General features: G+C 34.0%; 1 protein-coding gene across 1 annotated transcript in view; it reads right to left on the reverse strand.

Moving 5' to 3' along the window:
• LOC118185123 (LIM domain transcription factor LMO4-like) overlaps positions 1–24744 on the reverse strand; it is a 380922-nt gene that overhangs the window by 199272 nt on the left and 156906 nt on the right. Inside the window, exon 3 of the mRNA XM_035354926.2 lies at positions 11064–11094. The gene's annotated coding sequence lies outside the window, so the exon portion shown is untranslated. The remainder of the gene's footprint in view (positions 1–11063; positions 11095–24744) is intronic.

The following is a 24744-nucleotide window of genomic DNA, read 5'->3' on the forward strand; positions in this document are numbered from 1 at the left end:
CACGAGTTAAAAAGAATTCTATTTGGATCGTTTTCGCCCATTAATGGGCAAACGTTTAATGGAAAGCCAGAGGAGGTAGCGTTCAGTAATGAATTCAAGTTTTCAATCAAAGCTCTCTTGGTCAACGGCGCGTTCAGAGCGTGTAATTAGGAAAGGAAATGTCCTTTCACAAAAGACCGATAGAGGGCGCGCCGTGCCGGCTGTTAAAAGGCTATTATTAAGGAGCAAGAAAAACGGTTGATGTCTGGGGAGGGGGTTTCAATATCTGCTTCTTTGTTTTTATTGTCTGACGCTTTTCAACATCCGGGAATTGGGAAGGGGTTTATGCTCTCCGAATAATAGAAGCGGAGAAGAAAATGACTTACTTTGTAATATCTGCGGTGTCTTACCAGAGGACAATTATTTTACAATTACACATCTTGATACTTCTGCATTAAATGCAGATAAATGCTTTCAAGAGTATTTTTTTTTTCTTTTTTTTTTCGACTTTAAATTCAGAATCTTTTTTAGTCTTTATTATTTAAAAATAATAAATAAAATTGAGCACATTATTTCCTACATAATCATTAATTATACACTAGATCGATTGCTGAAATGGCAACCAGTTAACTAAGGGAGATGGTTACGAAATTCTGTATTTTCAAAGACTATTAACAATCATTATTACTATTATACAGAGGGTGTGAGCATATTTTTTTAGACGATTTTCATTGTATTTGCAGGAATATTTTACCTAAAATTTTTGTGTTTTAAATGTTCTATTTGATATATCTTATTCTTCCCTATCTTTCTACACCGTAATCTCCAAGACAATACAGCCTTTTGTAGCATCGGAAAAGGTATTTTATCCCATTCCTTGAACAGCTTTTTAAAGTCCAAGGACGATTGTAGGTCGACGTTTGGACAATCCGCTTTTTAAAAGTCCAGAAGCGCAAAATTCCATGGGTGATAACATCAGGAGAGTTAGTAGGTATATGAGTGAAGAGCTATGGCCTTGATACCTGTTTCTTGTTCCATTTTTTCTAGGAAATTAGCAATGGGTTTTGACATTTTGGCTGCTTGCTTTGTCTTGGGGCAGTTTTACTGATTCATGGCCCTGTGTGTTAAACAGAAGTATTTCATATTTGGAAATTGGGTACAAATTATGTTCCTGATAATATGTGGAGTTCATCTTACATTTTTCTCAACTCTTTTTATTTTTAATTTGCCGTTACATGAAAAACCAGCAGCAATCATAAATCCCTTTGAAAAAGTTTCTTTAGATTCTTTGATCCTATTTTAAGATTTTTTCCTCTCCTCTTTGATAATAATGAAAGGATCTCTTTTTATTGCCATTCCAGTACATCCAAGATTCATATACAGTGACATCATTTTTCCATTTTGGCCCGGATAAATGTTTTTTATAAAGAAGTCTGCAGGTCGTTCTACGTTCGGTAATACATCCTAGAGAAACACGATAAACATTATGTTTTCTTCAGTTTTTTAAGATTGAAATCAGTATTAATCACGTCGTTTACAGTTGACATTGAGCAATTTGGTGATTTTGAAACTGTTCTTTTACTTGGTGGACTTTCATTAAAGATTTTACCTTTGCAACATTCGAAACATTTCGTTTCTTCCTTGGAAAGTATGTATTATGTAGCATTCCTTGAAGTAGTAGAAAGTAGGTATCCGTTGGATGTAAATTTGGAATAATTTTTCCACTTGAAGGCTAAGCTTTGACGCTCTTTCCGTTCCTCATTAACAATATTACTTATCATAGCTTTAGCTATCAGAAAACTATGGCTTTCACAGCGTTTTCTAATAACTAGATACGAATATTTTTCTTCGGAAAGACCATAAACATAGCCTTCCATCCATTGCGGCAGACGATAACTTATACTTTCAGAAATACAGCTACAATTTAAAAATTTATTAATTTGCCATTTTGTGGTGTTCCACTATAAACGGCGTTTCACTTTTGAAATTGTTGCCACCAAAATATAAGAGCCCTGTATTATATTTAAAGAAATGAAATAATGAAGAAGCTGCATAAAAGTTTGTATGTTTCTCGCATTGTGATAAAACAACATTACCTAGAGCCATCAAATTTTGAAAAACGTACGTCTCCACCCGAATATGGGCATCTGGAATTTGGAATTTGTTTTATTATTTATCTATTTCATGTTTTGTAAAACTTTAACGAATTTCTGATTAACAAACTCAACGATTTCAAAGCCAATGACAACACTGTACGGAAATTCTATAGATATGCTCTTTTTAAATATTTTGTGATACTGCTTTTGAACTAAATGTTATGGTTTAAGCGCGAAGAACATGATCTTTATTAAATAAAGGTAACTCACAAAACCTTAAAAAAACGCTCCTTTGAGCGTAATATAAAATCTGAAAGCTTTCAAATTCTTTTATTATTATTATTATTATTTTAATTTTAAAAATATAAAAAATAGGTTTTAGGGAACAAAATCACAGAATCTAAGTGTACAAAAGTTCGCTTTTAATTGATGTCATGACTGCGCTTGATGCATTGGTGCAATTTTTTTTTTTTTTTTTTTTAATATTTGGCATAAAATTGCTTAACTTAATACTTAAATAACCTCGTTCAAAAATACTCAACCCGCTTCTTGTTTTCCGTAATAAATTATTGACTTGACTTAAACGAAGTACTGCGTAATAAGAGGAAAAAGCCAGTAATGATGGTGAGCTTTTGTTCTGGGATATTTCTTTCGGATTACTTTTAAATTTCAAAACTTCCCATACCAGTGTCTTTTAAATAATACGTTCGCTTGAACAATCTTCTTCTGCAATACAGCCAACTCGACTTGTGTCATAGTTGTAAAACATTTTCCCCTTACATTTATTTTACATGATTTCTTTCTTACTATAAGATATATTCTAGCATCAAGAAAAATCAATTTGCAATTTTATTATTTTTTTTTAGGGGGGGGGGTCAATGGGATCCTGAGTATGCCGATACCAGTGCATATTCGGTTTTCGTCCCCCAATCGAACCCTTAATCATCATTGTCCCTCAGGAGGCCCATACCGACATTGTTGGAAATCCCTGCCTTAAATCAATATCAAGATGCTTGGCGAATTAGTCCCTCATTTGGCGACGTGTCTCTGTCATTATCTCTATTCCTCTGTTCCATTTCGATCTTATTTGGCGACATTAATTTAAAAAAGTCATTTTGTAAAATTTTGATAACATTAACCTTGTTGTTCCCAATAAGCAATGTATTTTCCATATTTTCATGTAGAAAGGGGCGTGATTTCGCCCAACAATCCGATAACAATAGCCGAATCATAACATTAACCGCGATCACATTAAGCGGCTACTGTGCCTGCGATTCGTTCTTCCAGTGAATCGTAAAAAGTATTCAAACACTACAATTACAAAACGAAAACTTCGAACTAACTGAATTTCCTATCTGAGAGAATCTGAGGTTTCAAAACTGTTTTTCCACCATTTTATCCACAAAGTATCTATGAAAGCGACGGCGAATAAAAAACAAGGTCTCTTTTATCGCCCTTATCTACATGCATACACGAGGAATTTGGGCGGTAAAATAAGAAAAGAAACGGAGGAAGAAATTCGCAATTCCTTTTAAAGTTTTCCCGGCATTTCCATTTTTTATCCGCAGATATCAAAATAAAATGTGGATGAAATAAAATAAAATTCGCTGCTCATCCTTCAAGCATCGGCGATGAACGAGTTCCTTCGCCCCCCCTTTCGATATATTTATTTATTTGGAACGGAAATATAGCAATAAAACATCGATAGCCGTTTAATCAGCGACGGTCTGAGGAGGAAGGGGTCGAAATCGTTCTGATCTTATTTTCATGTTATTTTATTTATTGCAGTCGGTGCAATATATTGCGGGTGGATATTGTCCAGATTCGCGAGCGATCGTCTATGGGTCGTAAAAAAAAATCGAGATGATCACTTACTGAAAGCGTAGAAAATGCTCGCGATTCATCCAATCGCGGCACAATATCGGCGCGACCCGAACGAAAAGATACCACGCTCCCACTCGGGGGCCGTCCACAAATTGAAATCGTAGGCTTTTGATCCCCGAAGCTACTGTGTAAGGTATTTATGTCAATTAGCAGTTATTTCATGTTACGAACCTTTACTGTTACTTCTTTTTTTTTCCCGTTTTTTTAGCTCGCGCAAATTTTAGAACGCAAATTTTAGCTCGCGTGTATTTAAGTGAGGGTTTAAGATTGTTAGTCAGAGCGTGTTCCGCCTGCTATAGGCCACGTTACTAGTTGATATTCTACGAGAGCATGCCTTTATTCTTGCAGACTGTGCTGTCATGACGGTGTAGGTTAAGGGCCAACTTGCGCGTTTAAATATCTCGGCGTAGACTATGGCTTCTAAGATTTAGTCTTAATTTTAAATTCTACTTTTCAATTCCCGCCATAAATGCTGGCTGGTTTGTAAGCACCGGGAATGCCTTCTGTCCAACTTATTTGAGTTCTTAATAAAAGGGTCATTTACACCCTTAGTACGTTTCTAGTTGCTATCTAGACATAGCGGTAAGTCTCTTACTCAACGTCGGAGTCTTCACTTAGCGTGTGTTACCAAAACAAGTGAGACTCTACAAGTGTTATAACAACTGCTCACAACCGCCCCCCCTCTTTTTTTTTTTTTTTTTTTTTTTTTTTTTTTTTGCAAAAGACAGTATTTTAATCAGCTTTCTCTCTCTCCCCCCCCTTTTTTTTGGGTGGGGGAAAAGCCAAAATGGCCTTTCGAAAATTAAAAATCCCTTAAGTTCTCATTTCTTAAGCAAAGAACTGTTTGTTCTAAAAAGTTCGCAGCAGGATTAGAACTGTTTGTTCTAATCCTGCTGCGAACTTGGGGATGTGGAAGTCCACATTTGAAATTTGTTTTACTTTCGATTTCATATTTTGTAAAACTTAAACGAATTTTTGATTAACAAACTCAAAGATTTCAAAGGGAGCAATGGCAACGTTGTACAGAAAAAAACATCTTTATCTCCAACGCGGGAGAATGTGTATTGGAAATCCTAAAGATATGCTCATTTCGAAATTATTTTGCGTGTTGCTCTTGAACTGAATTTTGTTGTTTAAGTGCGAAGAACATGATATTTAATAAATATAAAGGTAATACAGAAAATGTTTAAAAAAAGCCCCTTTGGTCATAATTTAAAATCTGAAACCTTTCAGATTTTATTTTTAAACTTTTCTCCGATTTATTATTTTTCTTCCCCCTCTTTTCTTTTAAATTTTATTATTATTATTATTATTGATATATATTTATTTTCTTGCGACATTTAATGTCGATATTCAGCTGAGCTGTTCAAGAACTGGAAAGGAAAAAAAAAAAAAAAAATGTGTAGATATTTTCACTGTTTTGATCAGTTTAAAAGAAATAAGTTTAATATGAAGAATCTTTTTGGCTTTTAAATTTATCACTACCGTGTTTACTTGCGTAACAGTCGCACTCTCGTTTTGAAGCAGAAAAAAAAAAAAAAAAAAAAAAAAAAAAAAAAAAAAAAATCCTCAAAATGTACAATACTGTGTAGTAGATTTCTCCGCATAATAGTGGCACCTAAAACTTTCACAATGAAAAATTAGCCAAAAAAGTGCGACTATTACGCGAGTAAATATGGTATTTGCAAAAAATTGATAATGTAGAATCTGTAAGATTATTGAAGAGTAAATGATTTCTTTCTTAAGCAATTACTTATTTAGAATACTTTCATGAAAATTTTACATTTGGGGTACCGTCAACTCTTAAGTCTGTTAAATAATTTATTTTCAACATACCAGAACTTTGTCGAATTTTTTGAAGGTTCGAAGCTCTGGATTTGAAATAGGGATGGCCTTTTTGATGAAATGACATTAATTTAAAAAAAAAAAATCAAATAACAAATGGCACATAATCTAAAAAAGTGCTGATTATAAATACATGAATATTTCAAAAATAGTTTCTTATGTGTTTTGAATGTCTGAAAGATGCCCACCAAAAGCGGTGAACACTGATAGTTCAGTCCGGGGTTTCTTATGGGCTTATGTTATTTTCTTTGTCAAGTGGCGTTTCCGTGTTTTTCCCCATATGATACGAGCCAGTTTGCTTTAAAAAGTCATCGACGGGCCATCCCTTTTCGTATTGTGGTAAATGGCAGAGCACGTAATAAATAAAAAAAAAAAAAATCCCTCCTTAATACGAACTCGCCTAAGATGAATATTCGGTTAACATGAACAAAATTGCAGTGACAGTGATGTACAAGATCTTATAGGAAATTTTACCGGTTAATGCGAATTTCGTTTATCACGAATCCAGAACTATTTTTTTAGTCCGTTCTACCATTAGACTTTTTTTTTTTTTCATTTAACACGAACTTTCAGAGTTATTTGTATTTTTTTCTTGTCGTTTCTCTGCTAGAGCTGCGTTCAGAAATGTTCTGCCGCGTTTAATTGAAAAGTTCACGGAGTACACTATATTGTATGAAACACGGCCAACACGAGTAACACTGCTCGACCATAGCGATTACCGCGTCAACAGTAAGCTTCAATCAACAAATGCAATTCTGTCTTCAAATGTGCTTTTTTATTCTCTAAAAGTTAGACAGTATGACTAATATTAAATCTTGAACAATTCTTAATTAAGACGTTGCGAACCTTGATGAAGTTTGTTAATGCGGATGATGATGTTGTCGTGTGTGCTCCAGTGAAATCAGTGGAGGCTAATATCATTTCGCCCATCCATCGAAAAATATCACACGCCTTGAGCACTTTAGAAAGTTTTGATATAATATCCGAACTGACCGCTAGTTTTACAAAAGCCATGAGTACAGTTGGTCGTGAAGTTCTCCCTCCTCAGCCCCCGAAAAATGGCATTCACTAGCCATTATAGGCGTTGGCCACTACTAAGCTGTGGTCACATTATTATGCAGGCATCTAATAGATGGGCCAGACAATTTACATCCATGCCTTCTCTGGGATTCGAGCCCGGGTCCTTAGGTATGGTAGTCAAAGTCCACTTTCCCGTCTGGACGGCAATTGTTGACTGTGAAGTTACCATGGATTTTTCGTTCCCGCCTGCAGCGGGGCAACATACAGGAATATTTCACCAAAAAATGGTTAGTGAGTACAGTTTTTCAATTAATTAATGTATTACTATAGTATCTTCAATGACGTCACACATAAAGCACTATTGTAGCTACGTACACCTAAATATTGTAAATAGTTAATGAGTACAAAAAACTACTTCGAAAATAAAATTCGAGACCCTAGTTGACACGAATTTTTTTAATGCGAACTCTTGATTTTTCGGTCTCTTGCAATTCGTGTTAACGATGGTTTACAGCATAACTACACGGTGGCAACCTATCGATACATAACTATTTTATATATAATAAATAGATTACATAAAATATTTGACATGTGGCTATGCAAAGGCTGTGCGCGTGTTTAAATATTACATATTATATTAATCACTGTACAGTTACTAACGGCGCGATATAAATAAGCTATCATATTTGGCGCTTTGGTGCATATTTGGCGAATAGCACCCTCACCCTGTTAAGAAACCATACCTAAAATTATTTAAAAGGTGTATTTTCAGATTTGCCGCAGGTAGTAATCTCTTAGATGGGTCTGTTAAAATATAATAAAGAAATTCACATTCTGCAATTTTTAAAATTGATAGCAATGAACACGAAAGAATATAGCTTTATATACTACAAAATTTCTCAAGTATTACAATGATATATATATATAGTACATATAAATTAGATTGAATAATATTAAAAAATAAATCATTGAAGCCAATTCCACTTCAAATATATATTTATATATATATATATATATATATATTAATTTTTAATTACTAAACTTCCTCCTACTATAAAAAGAAATATTTCCATCTGCTCGGAAATTTAAAATACTTCACAACAGTAAACAGCGATGTTCCAGAACATTCATCTGTTGCTGTATGTATTTGCTTAACACGCAACCGAATTTAAATTAAAAATGCTCATTTTTAACGAACAGAAAAAAAACCTTTAGGTACTTTCGGCGAATGCTTCTTCAAAACTAAATTATTCCACACGCACCTTTGAGCAAGATGTCTGGATTAATACTAGTGAGAAATTTCTCTGAACTATTAATTAAAGCTCATTACCAAGGATACATTGCTGCGACATACCGGGAAATTCCTAGTTCTGAAATTAAGCGTCGAGATGCATACAATACCGCACAACAACAGCTGGAAATTTTTACAAAGTGCTCTACAAAAAGAAGAACAATTTCAGAAAAGAAGCTTTTCCTAGCGAAAGAAGAAATAAGATGATTATGGTAAAAGGGAAACAGAAGAACGTGGAATATATTTCAATTCAACCGTTAATCACTTAGAAAAAATTTAAAAAGAATTCTGTGTTAAAGGAAAGAGACGTGTTAAGAATATTCTGTGATTTAAAACATTAGTTTCAACAAAATCTTCTTTAGTTTGATACACACCAAGAAAAACGCGAAAGAAACATATTTAATGGAAACAGGAATGGAAAAGCTGAATTAAAAATCTTAGCATGCATATCAAATCATTAATGCCTAAAAGTGAATGTTAGTCTGGACATAATACAGATTTTTAGCCAGATATAATTCCATATGGAACGCTTCACAACATAATTAGTATGATATAATATACTCTAACTTCATAAATTCTCAATAACCTTCACGTTGCTTTAGCAAGGAAACAATGTTAAACATTTGCATAGAAATACGTTAAAAACAACCATTTTCTAACAGAAAGCTATAATTTTCCACACACATCCAATAGGCGCATAATGATAATTAACTGTAACCGTGAGAAAAAAAAAAACACCCAGAAATCTAACAAAATAAATTTCATGCCTTTGCAAATGCTGATTTTGATTCCCTTGAGACTGTAATCCGAAACTGAAATAGACTCTAATCTAACACTTCAAAAAAAATTGTAAATTGTAAATTGTCATTAAAAATTTTTTAAGATATTATTTGCATATATTATTGTTAGTTATGCATGCATACGTAATGCATTAGTAGCATCTGTAGAGACAATAGGTTAATTGGAAAAGCCAGAGAGAAGAAAAATGAGTAAACGCCTTCCCCGGGAATCGAACCGTGGACCTCTGGAAATACCGGCCCAGTGTGCAGAACCACTACACCACGAAGGCACGCTAGGAAAGCGGGAGAAATACCTTATACATCTTTTACTAGCTACTAGCGGGCAAGCTCGCCAAATGAGCGGGTTGTGACGAAAGCAATATTCCAAAGTTCTATGTACTGAAAAACTGAAAATAAAATGAACCATTAATTTAATGCACTGTATACAAAGCTGCTAGCTGCGACCAAAGCAACATTTATGAGTTCCATGTACATCTGAAAGGAAAGTGCATAAAATCATTTCAGTGTGACTGAAATCGATTCATTCTTTCCAAGCAAACAACCAAGTCGTAAATGATTTTTTTGTTGCCAAGCCAGGAAACAAAACTTCGGACATTTCAAGTTAATACGCTTCTGTATGACGTCATGATTTAAATTTAATGTAATATAGCAACTTTTTCTCAATATCAATAAAAGACTTAACGTGGTAATAACATCGGGGTCAATTATCTTAATTCGAAACAAAAAAGTTGTCAATGCTGTTTTTATTTCATATTTTGTAAAACTTAAAAATTTTTTATCAACAAACTACGCTTTCAAAGCCAGCAGTGGCAAAACTTCTCGAAATAAAGCATATTTTTTATCTCCAGCGTGCAAGACTGTTGCCACTCGGAAAAATGAGGGCGAAAATGAGCGTTTTCAGAGTTTTTAATTAATATCTTCCCTAATTAAAGTCGTACGAAGATGAGAATGGTCAAAATGGCTTCTCACAAATTTTTGGATAGTGGGGTAACTCTCTCGAAACTCAACTTCTCACCGTTCTTTCGAAGATAATGCCACAAACAAACAATCAAACAGACAGACGAGCACAGATTTCAATAGTATATATAGATAGATAATAAAGCTCACGTCAATCTTAAAAATCATTATTAGCCGAACATGTTATATGCTAAATGTATTTTAATTTAAATTAGTATTATACGTTTATTAAAAAATAAAGAAGTGCACTTATTATTTTTAAATAGCTTAATTTCTCAATTAATATCTATTCATTAAATCTTAAATAAATTAAAGATATTATGCTTTCCTAAAAGGCAACACCCGAAAACTGAACATGAGCAGTGCAATGACGACCAATGACGACGAAGTGTTGAGCCGGACACGTCGCGCGGAGCATCACGTGCCCGGTTGAGTTACCTTGCAAAGACCCAGGGACACCTCACATGAACGAGCCTTGGCTGCAGTTCCCAAAGATTAGATTTCGGGGGAAGGAATGAAAAGGGGAAGTGAACAAAAGCCCCGAATGTCAAAAGATCGAACACTAGCAGTAGATAAGACTACAGAAGGCTGGAATGCAAATAACAGAAGTAAGGTGAAATCACATGTTTGGAAAGTTCTTTAAGTGTGAGAATACACCCACGTCCTGTAGCTTAATGAAGAATCTGCACAAAATGCGTTTCAAATAATAAATGCAAGTGAGAATAAAATAGATGAAATGCTAATATAAAAATGCAATTACAAATTGAATACACTGAATAAAAATAATCCGGGGAATATAATTTACCAATAAATTAGCCCTCATAGGGAATCACCATGCACATTACAAAAATGGAAAAATTACGTTAATACTTTAAAAAAATGTAGAAGAAAGCATTAAAAAGCTGGTGGGGGTAAGGCAAATTATTGAGCAAATTGCGCAACAAAGCGTATTTATTCATATAACTGTAAACACAAAGATCGCATAATTGTTCAAAAATGCCGAAACAAATTCATAAAAATAACAGCTACATTACTTCAGTTCCCCTTTCGTTCAAGAATGTAATATTTATTCACTTTTCTAACACATGAAGTTTGTGAACTCATTAGAGCTATATGTGCATAAAACTCATTACTTATAAACTATACAAGATACCAATGCTTAAAAAAATAAAATCATTAACAAATATTTACCTCTTTTCGAGTTACCTTCCAGACATAGAACCTGTAATAAAATAATTCCAATAAGTAATGAATTTAATCAAAATATTGAATTTTATAACTAACAATTTACATTTTAAATAAGTTTTAAAAACTTTGATCATTATCATCTTGCTAACAAATAATATAATTCAGTAACTTTCATGATTAGTTTTTAGAAAGGCCATTTTTTACAGAAATTATATATAAAAAAAAGTTCGGATAATTTTTATGAGCTATGATAAAAATTATCCGAAGTATCTAGGCATTCACTGATTACATCGCAAATTTCTTATATTTATGAATTTTTCTTACCAAATTAACAAAATTCGATGCATTTTGTAAAGACAGCATTCAGAAGAGGGTCACCCACTCCGCTTTCCCTACTATCAAGCCATTCGTAAAGGCTTTCGACTAATCGTATAATTTGAGAGCACGCATGCCGCAGAAATGTTATAAGGTATTTCACCTACTTACCTAGCGTGCCTTCGTGGTGTAGTGGTCAGCCCACTGAGCCGTTATTTGAAAAGTCCGTGGTTCGATTCTCGGCGAAGGCGGTTGCTAATTTTTCAATCTCTCTTGTTTCAAAAAATACTTAATGTCACTACAGTGGCGCCCGAACTAAAAGTGTGTTGGATGAGGTTTCTTCACACCCAGGATTTGGCGATTGGACCCCTTAAAAACCCCAGTCGCCCTTTAAAAAGGGGAGTATATAAGGTATTTCTCCCACTTTCCTAGCGTGCCTTCGTAGTGTAGTGGTTCTGCACGCTGGGCCGGTATTCCAGAGGTCCGTGGTTCGATTCCCGACGAAGGCGGTTGCTAATTTTTCATTTCTGCGGCTTTCCCCCCCCCCAAAAAAAACCCTAATGACTACAGGGCGTCCGAAATAAAAGGTGGGGGATGGTGATTCTTCAACACCAGGATTTGGCGATCGAATTCCCTAATCCCCAGTCGCCCTTTAAAAGGAGAAGTAGATAAGGTATTTTCTCCCTCCTTTCTATATGTCTTCGTGATGTAGCCGTAGCACACTCGGCGCGTATTCCAGAGGTCCAGGTTCGAGTCCAGGCGAGGGCACTGCTCTTTTTCCATGCCTCCTGCTTCAACAATAATCTAATGACTACAAATTTTAAAGAAGAAAATATTCTGGAATAAAAATTTCAGATTATGCTTATTATTTGAAATGAAAAATATCGTCTGTTACTTTAAAATGTATTCTTCTTTCAAAAGGTTGCATGTAAACAAGCTAAAAAGTGAAGGATATGTTTCTGAACTTTCCGAAGAGGATTATTCCAATTCCATAATTAAAAAACGTTGTGAAATGCGTGGTATTAAGTCCAAAATAAGAATAATTATTAATCGGAAAGGGTAAAACAGTTAATCTTTACTTCTACCTGGAAAGAAGACTCCAAAGGAATATCCGAAAAAGGTAGTATTGTTTCCAATATTAATAACAACAGAAAATCCGCCGCCACAGAAATCAATTGCAAAGTCTTTAAAAACATGTGTACCAACAATAAATAAAACAATAAACAAACCAAGATGTACCACTTCAAAAATATAAAAATATAATGTTCACCAGTTTTTACCGAGGAATGTGATTCAACGCAGAACAATTCGTACAACCCTATATGAAAACTATTTAGCAGGAGATGTATGGAATTACATTGAGACCCTTGAGGAAGCATTGGTTTACCTAAATGACTGGGGAGGGGGAGTCCATTTATTATCCAAAACGAAGAGAAAAACATGTACACACATGGTTTCGTCAATGCAAAGAAAGTTTCAGTGAGAGGTTAATTATCGTCAGAGGGTTCTTTTGTAATAGGAAATTAAAAATAAGAGGCGCAGGAAAAAATGTTTAAAATCAAATCTCAAATCAACGTACTATCAAGAGAACGTTTTACGTCAGATGTTTAAAAAAAAAAAAAAGAAAAAAAAAAAAACATTTTTTTACCACCAACGACTTTCGGAAAGTCAACTTCGTCAAGATAAAGTAACAAGTCAAGATAAAGTAACAAGTCATACTTTTAAACTTCGTCAAGATAAAGTAACAAGTCATACTTTTAAACTTCGTCAAGATAAAGTAACAAGTCATACTTTAAAAAGTACCACTACGTTCTTGAACCACTGCATTCAAAAAATGAGGACTGATATAGGTATTGCATATACACATTTTCAATTTATTCCTGCCAAGTCTCCTGGCCTTTCATTTACGAACTATTATGACTTCGGTCTCTTGAAAAGAGCTCTTTCTAAGCGCAAATCCACGATGATTGATGGACTCAAGAATGTATGGTTTGGCTTATTTAATTACGGGAAAGCCTCGAATGCTACCTGTCTAAGGTAAAGGATGCCTTCGTGGAGGACTTTTTAAGGGAACTGGATCGTATACACGTAACACATGGAGAAAGCTATGATAACGCCCATGCAGCTAGCCCGTTCACGGGATTCGAACCTAGGACTGCACTACCAGTGTTCAGCGACTTTACCGCTCGACCGCTGGTTGGCCTACAGTTTGAGGAATGGAAATAAATACCCTCGAAAGTCCTTGTATCATGGAAATCCCATTGTGACTTATAGTACAGCAAAAAACGTATATCAGATGAATGAAGCATTTAAAAAAACTAAACTTTAAAATTAAACTTTAAACCTTAATTAAATGTCCCTGAAATGATTCTTGATATGTGTTAGAACACTGTGTAATATACTAAACGTATGTGTTAATAAAATGTGCATGCGAATGGTTACGCTTCTTCTTAATTAGCTCCTAATAGTTGAATTTTCGGAGAGCCAGAAAATGTGTGCGAATTAGCGCAGAAAGTTATTGATGTTAACTACCACGTTGTTTAAGCGTAAACACTAATATGATTATCGGTTTTAAATACAGCGTAAAATATGCATGGCATTAAACTCATTGTGTATTTTTTAATCAGAAGAATTTGCTACTAACGAATCAGCGATTTAATTATTTACCATAACATACACCTAAATGCTATTTGCTTTAAAATTCATTCAATTTTTCACTAAATAACTTTTTCCAATCTACATATACGTAAATGAAATCCAGTTTCAAAAGCAAATCGAATAATTTACTTTCTGAGAAACAGCATCGAGAGCGCAATTTCTTTTTCCCTTGCTTAGCACGTAGAATCATTCGAACAAACAAAATCAACAAGTGTGTAATTATACTTAACGGAATTGAAAGTTAATTTTGTTTAGGAGAAAAGAGAGAACTTAGCTGGAAGAACTAATTCGAGTCTGCGTTAAAGAAAAGCTTCGTCAGAAGATGGGGACCGTTTTTCCCTATTTCCCGGCGGACGACACCTATCATGCCACGTCCGTATCACACATGCCCAAACGAGATTACTTAAGCAGCAAATAAATAATTTACTCGCCAAATTTCTGACTTGGCTAAATTACTACGGCGCCCAACTCTACGAAATAACACATACCCATACGCCACTGCACATGTCCATTATACATCTTATAACCTAATTTTTCTCGGAGACCCATTTTCAACGTTTTCTACCTTTTTCTGTTGTTTCTTTTTTTTTTTTTTTTTTTTTTTAAGGTCTTCATATTTCTCAAGATTAAGGCCCGGTCCAATTCCCTATATTGTATTTCCTTCCCCCTTCCCTCATACCAGTCAGGGAAAAAAGAGGGAAAATATATTAGTTTTTCCCCTCTCTTGTAGCGTTTTCATTTTCTTGTTTCCCTTCTGAGTAACAAGGGTTGATTTGGAATGGCAATATTGTTTGCGAGATGGGGACCCAAAAACAAAGGACCGTATCCATATTGAAGCCATTTCACCGTACGGATACACAAAAAACAATGCTTTTTGAACACTAATCTCTTAAATTTCCTAAAATAGCATTTTCTCCATGTTAGTGGAAAAATTTTTTGAAAGTAACACTGTAAATAATAAAGATAACACTGTAAGAGCATAGAAATGTAACAAAAATTCCTTTATCGTCACCATGTTGGCCAATATGGAAAATTACTAATTCCAAGAGATCTCAACATTTTTCACGCATCATTATGTTGAAATGTAAAACCGTACAGCACATGCATATATATATATGAATTTAACAAATATTCTCTATTCGTAAAAAACTAATATAAATTAAAATATTAAGAAATTTTAATTGCAAAAATATATACATATATATATTATATATAATGTTGTATGATCTTAAATTCATTTAGCGCGAAAACAAGTTGCTACTACTTGCGCAATTGCTGCAAAGTAAGTTAATAATAATTTATTTACTAAAAAATATTGATTAATTGAATATATTATCTCCTAAGTTTAATTATAGTAGGTTTATGTTAAAAGAGTAAATCCATACTAGTAAGTTATATTTTGAAAGATGTTTTGAAGTAACTTGAAAGTAAAATGTTAAAAATGTTTTAACGGGAATTGGAATTAACAGGAATAAGTTCTTTGAATATCAGCATTGGTTCATAATCCCTTCTATTCACGGAAATATTTGGCCTGACTTGAATTGCCGGATTGGTTTAGCCTTTATTGCTCGAGTAAAGACGAAACACCTTCGTATTTATTTATTAATTATTGTTCATTGAACGGGAGTTGGTTTGTTCCCCTTGAAAAGTCAACTAATTTCCGATCAATGACAATGATTACATGCATTTAATTTAATTCTTGCCTTTAATTTATTCCTTTTACAATTAAAATTTTGTTATTCACGATTAACCCCGTTAAAACATTTTTAACATTTTACTTTCAAGTTACTTCAAAACATCTTTCAAAATATAACTTACAATATGGATTCACTCTTTTAAGATAATCCTACTATAATTAAACTTAGGAGATAATATAATCAATTAATCAATATTTTTAGTAAATAAATTATTATATATATATATATATATATATATATATATATATATATATATATATATATATATATATATATATATATATATATATATATATATATATATATATATAATACCGTACGGTTATTATATATACGTTTTTGAAAAATTTATATATATATTGTTCAAAAATGTGAGAGAAATGAAATGCGGTCATATCAAATTAGTGTTGATTTTACGGAAATAGACTAATTCCCCATAAAAAATGAAGATCTTTTTACGGAATGGACAACAGTTTTTCTTGCAAAATATTTTCTATATTTTTATATTTAAATTTAATACAATTCAACTTCTTTAAATTTATTATATTGTTACGAATTTTGTATTTTGTTAGATAATTTTAGTTGAATTATAATTAAAATTATTTTATTTCCCCGTGCAATGCAGCGCGAGACAAAGCTTAAGAGAAAGCTATGCCGGAAAAGTGAAAATACAGGAGCACGTGCATTTAGCATTGGGTAAATGGTTATCTCAGTAATTTGTATTGAAATTGAATAAATGTAATTAACATCTCATCGTGTTACGTTAGCTGTAACCGTAATTCCATCCTCTTATTACTTTCCATAAATCTCGAGATGCAGAAGTTACTAGAAATTTCTCGCGACCAGTTGAAAGCTACAAAAGCCAGAGAGAGAGAGCATCTCAGCTCAATTGTTTAGGTATTGTTGTTGGGAATTGCAGTTCCGCGCGAACTGATATAAATCAGATTAGCTTTCTCTTTAAATGCGCTGTGCGCGTTCTATTTAACGTTTTTAGTAGTTAGAAGTATAACAACTGATTATTACTGCGTGATATTAGGAACACTTGTACGAATACCTCTGAGAAAAATTCCAGAGTTCTGATACATTTCTTTTGATAAGAATAAATTTTATTAACCTATTATCGGACTAAATCTTCCCTTTCAATAGTATTTCCCATTACATTAATATTTTCTTATCATTTCCTAGGAGATAATCATATTGTATATGAGTGTATGTCTGTGTGTATAATAATCAGTAGATGACGATTCGAAATACAGCTGCGTGGATACTCAAGATGAGAAAACGGATGGTAAAAGTTTTTAGAAGTGGCCGTTGATTTCAACACATAATTTTATTTTCGTAATACAGCAAGTCTTGATACGCACAAACACATTCACATAGCATCACTTATGGGTGCACTAAGCACCCCCAATTTCGTACAGCTACAATTTCAGAACAGTGGAGAATAGCTAGCAGTGATTAAGCGACATGTTCCCAACAGGAACGCGAAGTAAAAAAGGCTTCGCAACAGTAGCAGCAACATTTATAGTGAAATGTTTCTTTAATCTGATTGGATAAGAGCCATCCGCATTGCAGCATGATTACATAAAAAACATGAAACGAATTAATTTTGGAACGACGCAGTGCAGAAAGATTATTATAAACAATTTAAAACAGAAAGGGGAAATGGCCAAATTAAAATGAGGTATTAAAAGGACTATTGCTAAATTAAAATTAATAATTTTGAGTTACATATTTTATATTTTACATATATATACGGTAAACACCCGGTATTACATAAATACGGTATATATATATATATGTAATATATTCAAAATGTATTGATCCATAATGATTAGGAAATCGGAGGCGAATGTAGATTAAATCTTCAATTTTAGTTAGGGCAACATATTGCGGCTGCACACAAGTCGGCACCTTAATTGTGTTTGTTCCAAAAGGCTTACATTTTTGATAATTTTGTAGCAAGAAAGCAAAGCACACGTACGGCAGTGTAGCTAGGCCAAAGGGTGGAAAGCAAGTGCGTAATGTTCAAGATGAAATCTTAAGTCAGACTGAATTAGTTTTGGTTCTCAAAGCATTCTGATTGGACGGTTAATATTGCTGTAAAATTATTATTGGCTGTTAAGAGTTTTAGTTCCGTTTACATCATCAGAATTATGTAAGAGTCATATGGCATAGATTTTTCGAAATGGCGCAGTGCAAATGAAGGTTACTATTTTTAGAATACAGAAGAGAATTAATTTCCTCTGCTAATTTAATCTTTTACATATTCTTTTTTTTCTTACATATATATATATTAATTTTCTAATTAGGATTATGTTCTAGGAAAAGAATTGAGAAACTACTGCAAATTGAAACTAAGCAATGTTAAATTTTGAAAAGACACAGGAAATAAGCTAGTAAAAAACTTAGAAGTTGAAAATTGTATGGCTATTAATCAAAAACGTACTTTCTAAAATAAAATAAAGTAAAAAATTAAAGCCTGGTCCACTCATATGTTCGAAGAGTTATGTCGGAACTTCTGCAACGGCTAGTACAATTTGCAATGTCTGTTACTGACGCAAAAGTTCAGCCACTTTCATATACACTGTACTTTCGAGTATCCGGCAATTATTATTCGACTGAACCGGGTGCGTATTATCCGGTTTGCGGATTATCCGTGCTTGCCGGTGCCCACGAACGTACATTCAATGCCATGCGCAACTGTTGTAAAATCTCGGTGGAAAATAAAACCTACCAACACTGAATCGATCACAAGAAGAATCTTTCTAATACAGAAATCGGAGATTTATTTAGATGATGTGTCGTAGTCTGCTTACGTTAACCACTGCAGCCTCTCGTTCAATTAACAAGTCCAGAGGCGGCGTGCCTGCGATAATTTGTAAGGCTGTCGTGGACGTGGTACGATAAGCCCTGCAAATGAGAAGAAGCTGGTGTCGCTGTATAGAGAGTAGTGAACGTCTCATTTGGGAAGAGATGTTAGTTCCCCAAATAGCAACGGCATACAGAATAATCCTTTCCACCACTGTCTTGTACTATATTCTAAGTAAGCGGCATGCGATACCCCATCTTAACGAGGTTGTTGATCGCATGGAAGTAGTCAGTCTATTGATTCTTAATTTTAAAGAAGAGATGTGTGGTTGCCAGGAAAATCTATTATCTATTACTACTCCTAGGTACTTAAGTTGTTTAACACATTTAATGGAGGATCCCAAGAGTTTGAGACAGGGATTTCTACGTAATGGAGAGCCTCGACTAATTATGAGTGCTTGTGTTTTAGGCACCGAGAGTTTCATTTATGCTCTCTCACCCAGTCAGCAAATAAATTAAGGATATCCTGAGTTCGCGCTTCAAGGTCGCTTCGGCCTGCTACAATGAGTAAAAAGTCGTCTGCGTATGCTAAAACCTTACTCCTTCTTTGTTTTCAAAGACAGAAAAAAACTGTTCCAAAGAACGGGTCCAAGACAGGAACCTTGCGGACATCCCCTCTTAAGACCCTTCCTTACCAATTCTCTGTCTAACGTCATTGAAATTTGTCTTTTGTCAAGATAGCTGCGAATCAGGTGTGTTATGGAAACAGAGCATTTGAGGGCATCCAAACTGTTCATGATGTCGGGCCACCACAGCGAGTCGAAAGCTCCTTGAATATCGAGGGATACGACTGCTGTGTGCCTATCTTCCATTCTGTTAGTGAGTATTATATCCAACAGCTGACTCAATGTGTGCTCCGTGGACATACCTGGTACTGCGATACCGAAGGGCCTAGGTTCGAATCCCGGAGAAGATATGGTTGTAACTGTCCGTCCCTTCATAGGAGGCGATGGTGGCCCACCTATTATGTGCCTCCATAATAAAGAGATCACCACATCTGGCCTTGTATAGATTAATGGACTGGGTTACACTGTAACTGTTCACATTCTGCCGTTAGGAAAAAAAAAGAATATTTGTAGCTGATTTTCACCTAAATTTTATAATTTCACTAAAGTTTAAAATACACTCATGTCCAAAATTATGTTTACATGCATAAATTCACGGATTTCTCAGAGACTATGACTTATAATTTAATGAATTTTCGTGGAATCATACATAACATGATGACACATAAATGCAAAGTAAAAAATTGAAGATCACCTCATATGATATAAAATTGTAGCATGAAACAATAAAAATGGTAATAAAGTGTGACAAAGAGAGTTAAGAAAAAAAGGAACGATTCAGAAAAAGAATTAAGTCTTACGAATTTAATATGGAATATGATCTCCCCTGACTTGTACACACATATCACAACGCGTTTTAAGGCTGGAAATAACGTTGTTAACCACAGTTTGGGGAATTAATCTCCACTCTTCCAGCAATGCCGTCTTCAGAGCATTTACATCTCTAGGAGGAGGATGTATAAGTGCAATTGTTCTTCCAAGGTAGTCCCATAAGTTCTCTATCGGTTAAGGTCAGGAGAGTTTGGTGGCCAAGGTATTCGCTTAATGTCTTCACTTTCAAGGAATTCATCAACGAGGTTTGCTCGATGTGAACGGACATTATTATCCATAAATAAAAAGTCAGGTCCATATGCACCCCTGAAAAGTCTTACATAAGGATCTAAGACCTCATCCCGATATATCTGGCCTGTCACAGATCCGCTGCTGAAGACGTGTAGGGGCGTACGTCCATCGATCATTATTCCACCCCATACCATCACACCTCCTCTACCGAAACGGTCACATTCCACAATGTTCGAGGGATCATTTCGTGTTCCTGACTCCCACCAGATGTAAGCACGTTTAGAATCACCAGTTAAACTAAACCGCGACTCATCAGTAATAAGAACATGGGACCATTGATGTTCAGTCCAGTTTTGATGTTCTTTACACCAATTAAAACGATCCCTCTTTTTCTGTGAAGACAGTAAAACACATACCCTTGGCTTTCTGGCATAAAGGCCTTTTTCATTAAGCCTTCTGTATATTGTTTGCCGTGACGCAACAGTTCCAGTGGCGGCTGCAAGCTCTGAACTTAACTGGCGAGCAGTAGCCTTTCTGTTATGACGGGCAGTTAATGCCATATACCGATCTTCAGAAGCAGTTGTCATTCGTTTCCGACCTTGTCCAAGCCTCCTTACAACATTTCCATCATTTTGAAACTGTTTCCATAGCTTAGAGACTGTCTGTCTTGAAATATTCAGACATGTGGCTGTTTCCATGATGACTGCCCTGCTTCTAAACGGCCGATAATTCGCCACTTTACAGATTCTTCCAAATGATACTTCGAAGCCATAACAAACCGCTTTGAGTCTCTACACACTGAAATCAAACGCTATGTTGCAGAAATTCACTCAAATATTCAGTTTGCGCAAAGCGCTTGATTCACCCTTGGATGACGTAACGCCTAGATTTGCATATCACAAACCGTTTGATTACTTTTGATTGGATAATGCTAATTAGGCTTGGTTTTCACACATTCCCTGCAAATACGGATCACATTGATTCTATATTTCATTGAATATCATCATTTTTGGGTATGTAAAGATAATTTTGGACATGAGTGTACTTTGAATTATGTGATATAGGTTTAAAAATAAAATTTTGATTTATTTTTTTCACTGAAGTATTTTAATTATTCACTTTCGGTTTCCATTCCTTAAACAAAATAGAATTCTCTTTATTTAAATTACAAGTTCTAATTGAATTTGTTTCCTTGCTTTGGGGAAGGGCCAGAGTTTTTGGGCGAACCATTATATTTAAAATACATTAAAATGGTTCATCGGCTAATTCTGGATACAGAAAAGCAAGGATTTTTGTAGAAGAGAGATTTCAATAGATTTCACTGCTCCTTTTCCCTGATGAAGTAGCACTGAAGTTGATTGAATTACTCTTCTGTTATGCTCTTTTTTCTTTTAATTTCTTTAATAAACTGTTTTGGATTGGGGCATTGATTGTTTAAAAGTTTTGGTTTTTATATTTATTAAATTCTTTGTTGCATTTATTAGATTGTTTGAAATTTATTAATTATGAATTTCAAAATTTTCATCTTTGAAACATTAGTTCTAAATTTCTTACTTTATGTCTTTTATATATATATATATATATATAATTAAAAAGTAAATTCTTCAAGCTATAGCCTATGAGCTAAAGTGATACTTCGTTCCTTCGCAAAAAAGTATAAACACAAAGTAAAGATCCAATTGTAATATAAAGAAGGTAGAATAGAATAAAGTAGGTAGGTAGAATAAAGTGTAAGCTATCTCAAAACATATTAGAAAAAACAACAAAAACATCATATTAAAAAACAATAAGTACTACAAGCAGCGGTAAATGGAATAATTAGCCTAATTCGAATATCATCATGGACTTTTCAAGGGAAATGCATGGATAGATGATAATGAACTCAAAACGCCATAGCCGTGTTTTTGTGCAACACATTAGTGATTCAGATTAAGAAAGTAAGTATAATTTAAACAAACCAAATATTGTTGTAATTAAAAGGAAAACAGGATACAAATGTTAACTGAAAGGACTTTTAATACTCTTTGATAAGTACCAACGTGAAAAATAATTTTTATAAAAAATTTTATGATTTTTGCTTGGAATAACTTTGCTGCAAGCAGCGCTAAGGTTTTCGATGCCTCTCATAAAGTGTCTTCTACTTTCTTCAATTGGGTTAATATCCATTGCAAAATCAGAGAATTTCTGTGCTTTTTTTAAAAAAAAAAAATCTTTTCACATATTTAAAGGCGCTTCAAGTAATTCCTTATCATTGCTGTTATTATAAGACCATCCACTGCTTGATTCGTCAATCTGCGATTAATTCTTTGCCTTCTGCAATATCTGAAAATCTTTCATCGCCAACTGTTTTTGCAATGTGTATGCTTACTTTGGCTTCACTTTAGTCAATGAAAATGCAATAAAATTATTAATAACATCTGGCCAAAGCTTATGCCAGCAACCAGTGTTCAAGAGTGAACATGAACCGCATATGAATGAACTTCTAGCTTTAGACAAATTAAATAGAGATAATTAAGATACAGGAATATGCACATTCCGTAAATCCGTGCTTGACATGGGTTACTGCATAGGTTAAATAAAGAATCATTTATGGTACGGAATGAGTAATTGTTGGCCGCTTAGCTCAAATTTACAAATAAAAATATATTTATTTATTTCACTGCAAGAGAAAATTGCTCAATTTGATTTACTATCCAGTTTTGACGGTTAGATAAATGTATCACTTTCCGCCTCCGTATACATTTCTACAACTGTTCTTCACAGTAAATGCGAAGCTTCGAGGAAACATGAATACGTCTTGCTTATTAGCACAGCAGAGTTGTCGACATTAAATTATCCTATGTTGTCGCTGAAAGTGAACATGCTTTTCTCGCAAACTCATCACGTTTAAAGGAAATTCTGTGTTTTAATGAGTTATCATGCATGGACACATTTCTTGGAAAACTGTAACTTCGACAAAAACTGCGATAATTCATTTTACGCAAAAAAATAGTTATAAACATATGTTATAGGCCAAATCTCGCACGCATATTAGAATTACAAAAAAAAAAAAAAAAAAAAAATCTGATGGCTTTCAGATTTCATATTACGCCCGAAGGGGAATTTTTTTTTAACTTTTCGTATGTTATATCTCAAGAATTTTTGATACAGTCTCGCGCGTTGGAGATAAAAATGTTTCTTTTTCCCGTACAGTGTCGTCATCTCGCTTTGAAATCGTTGAGTTTGGTAATTAAAAATTCGTTATTACAGTTTTACAAAATATGAAATAGATAATAAAACAAATTCCAAATTTGGGGTTCCAGATATCCATAAAGTGAATGACTACGTTAATCAAAATTTGATGTCTCACGTACCGTTGTTTTTATACAATGCGAGAAACATACATACATTCAAGGAGATTCTCTATTATTTAATTTCTTTAAATATAATGCAGGGCTCTAACATTTGGTGACAACTATTCGAAAAAAGAAACGCCGTTTTATAGTGGAGGACGCAAAATGGCAAAGTGAAGTTAATAGCCCTTCGGAGCAAATTGCTCCACTGGGGGGAGGGGAAGAAAGTGAAAGCTTTCAGGTTTTATATTACGCCCAAAGGGGCGTTCCAAAGGGATTTGAGTCCCGAAGGACTATTACTTTCGTTTTGGCATTTTGCGTCGGACTCATAAATGTCGGTTCACTTTTCAAACTGTTGCCACAAAATGTTAGAGTAGTCCTGCATTATATTTGAAGAAATTAAATAATGAAAAATCTGCATAAATGTATGTATATTTCTCGTATTGTGATAAAACAACGGTACATAGAACAATCGAATTTTGAATAACGTAATCCTACTACGAATATGGGCATCTGGAATCCCAAATTTGAAATTTGGAATGTGTTTTATTATCGATTTCATATTTTGTAAAACTTTAACGAATTTTTGAGTAACAAACTCAACTATTTAAAAGCGAGCAATGGCAATACTCTACGGGAAAAAAAAAAAAAAAAAAAAAAAAAAAAAAAAAAAAAAAACTTTTTATCTCCAGCGCATCGAACTGTGTATCGGAAATTCTAAAGATATGCTCATTTTAAAATTATTTCGCAACACTGCTATTGAACTAAATTTTATGGTTTAAGTGCAAAGAACATGATATTTAATAAATAAAAATCGCCACACTTAAAAAAAAAAAAAAAAAAAAAAAAAAAAACCGCCCCTTTGGACGTAATTTAAAATCTGAAATATTTCAGGTTTTTTGTTATTTTTTTTTTTCCCCATTTACACATACATACACGTTTCAAGAGCATTTAGGCTAACACCCCCGTTGGAAATTTTTAAAAACAGGATAAATTTGGAATTTCTGATAGACGCTGGAGATAAAATTATTCCGTATAGCGTGTTGCCACTGCTCGCTTTGAAATCGTTGAGTTTCTTAATCAAATATTCCTTAAAGTTTAAAAAATATGAAATAGATAATAAAACACATTCAAAATTCAGACTTCCAAACGTCCATATTCGGGTGGAGAACTACGTTATGGA

This window comes from Stegodyphus dumicola, chromosome 12, assembly GCF_044657685.1.
Source record: "Stegodyphus dumicola isolate Sdum_Otavi_A_Nest chromosome 12, ASM4465768v1".
Taxonomy (NCBI): Eukaryota; Metazoa; Arthropoda; class Arachnida; order Araneae; family Eresidae; genus Stegodyphus; species Stegodyphus dumicola.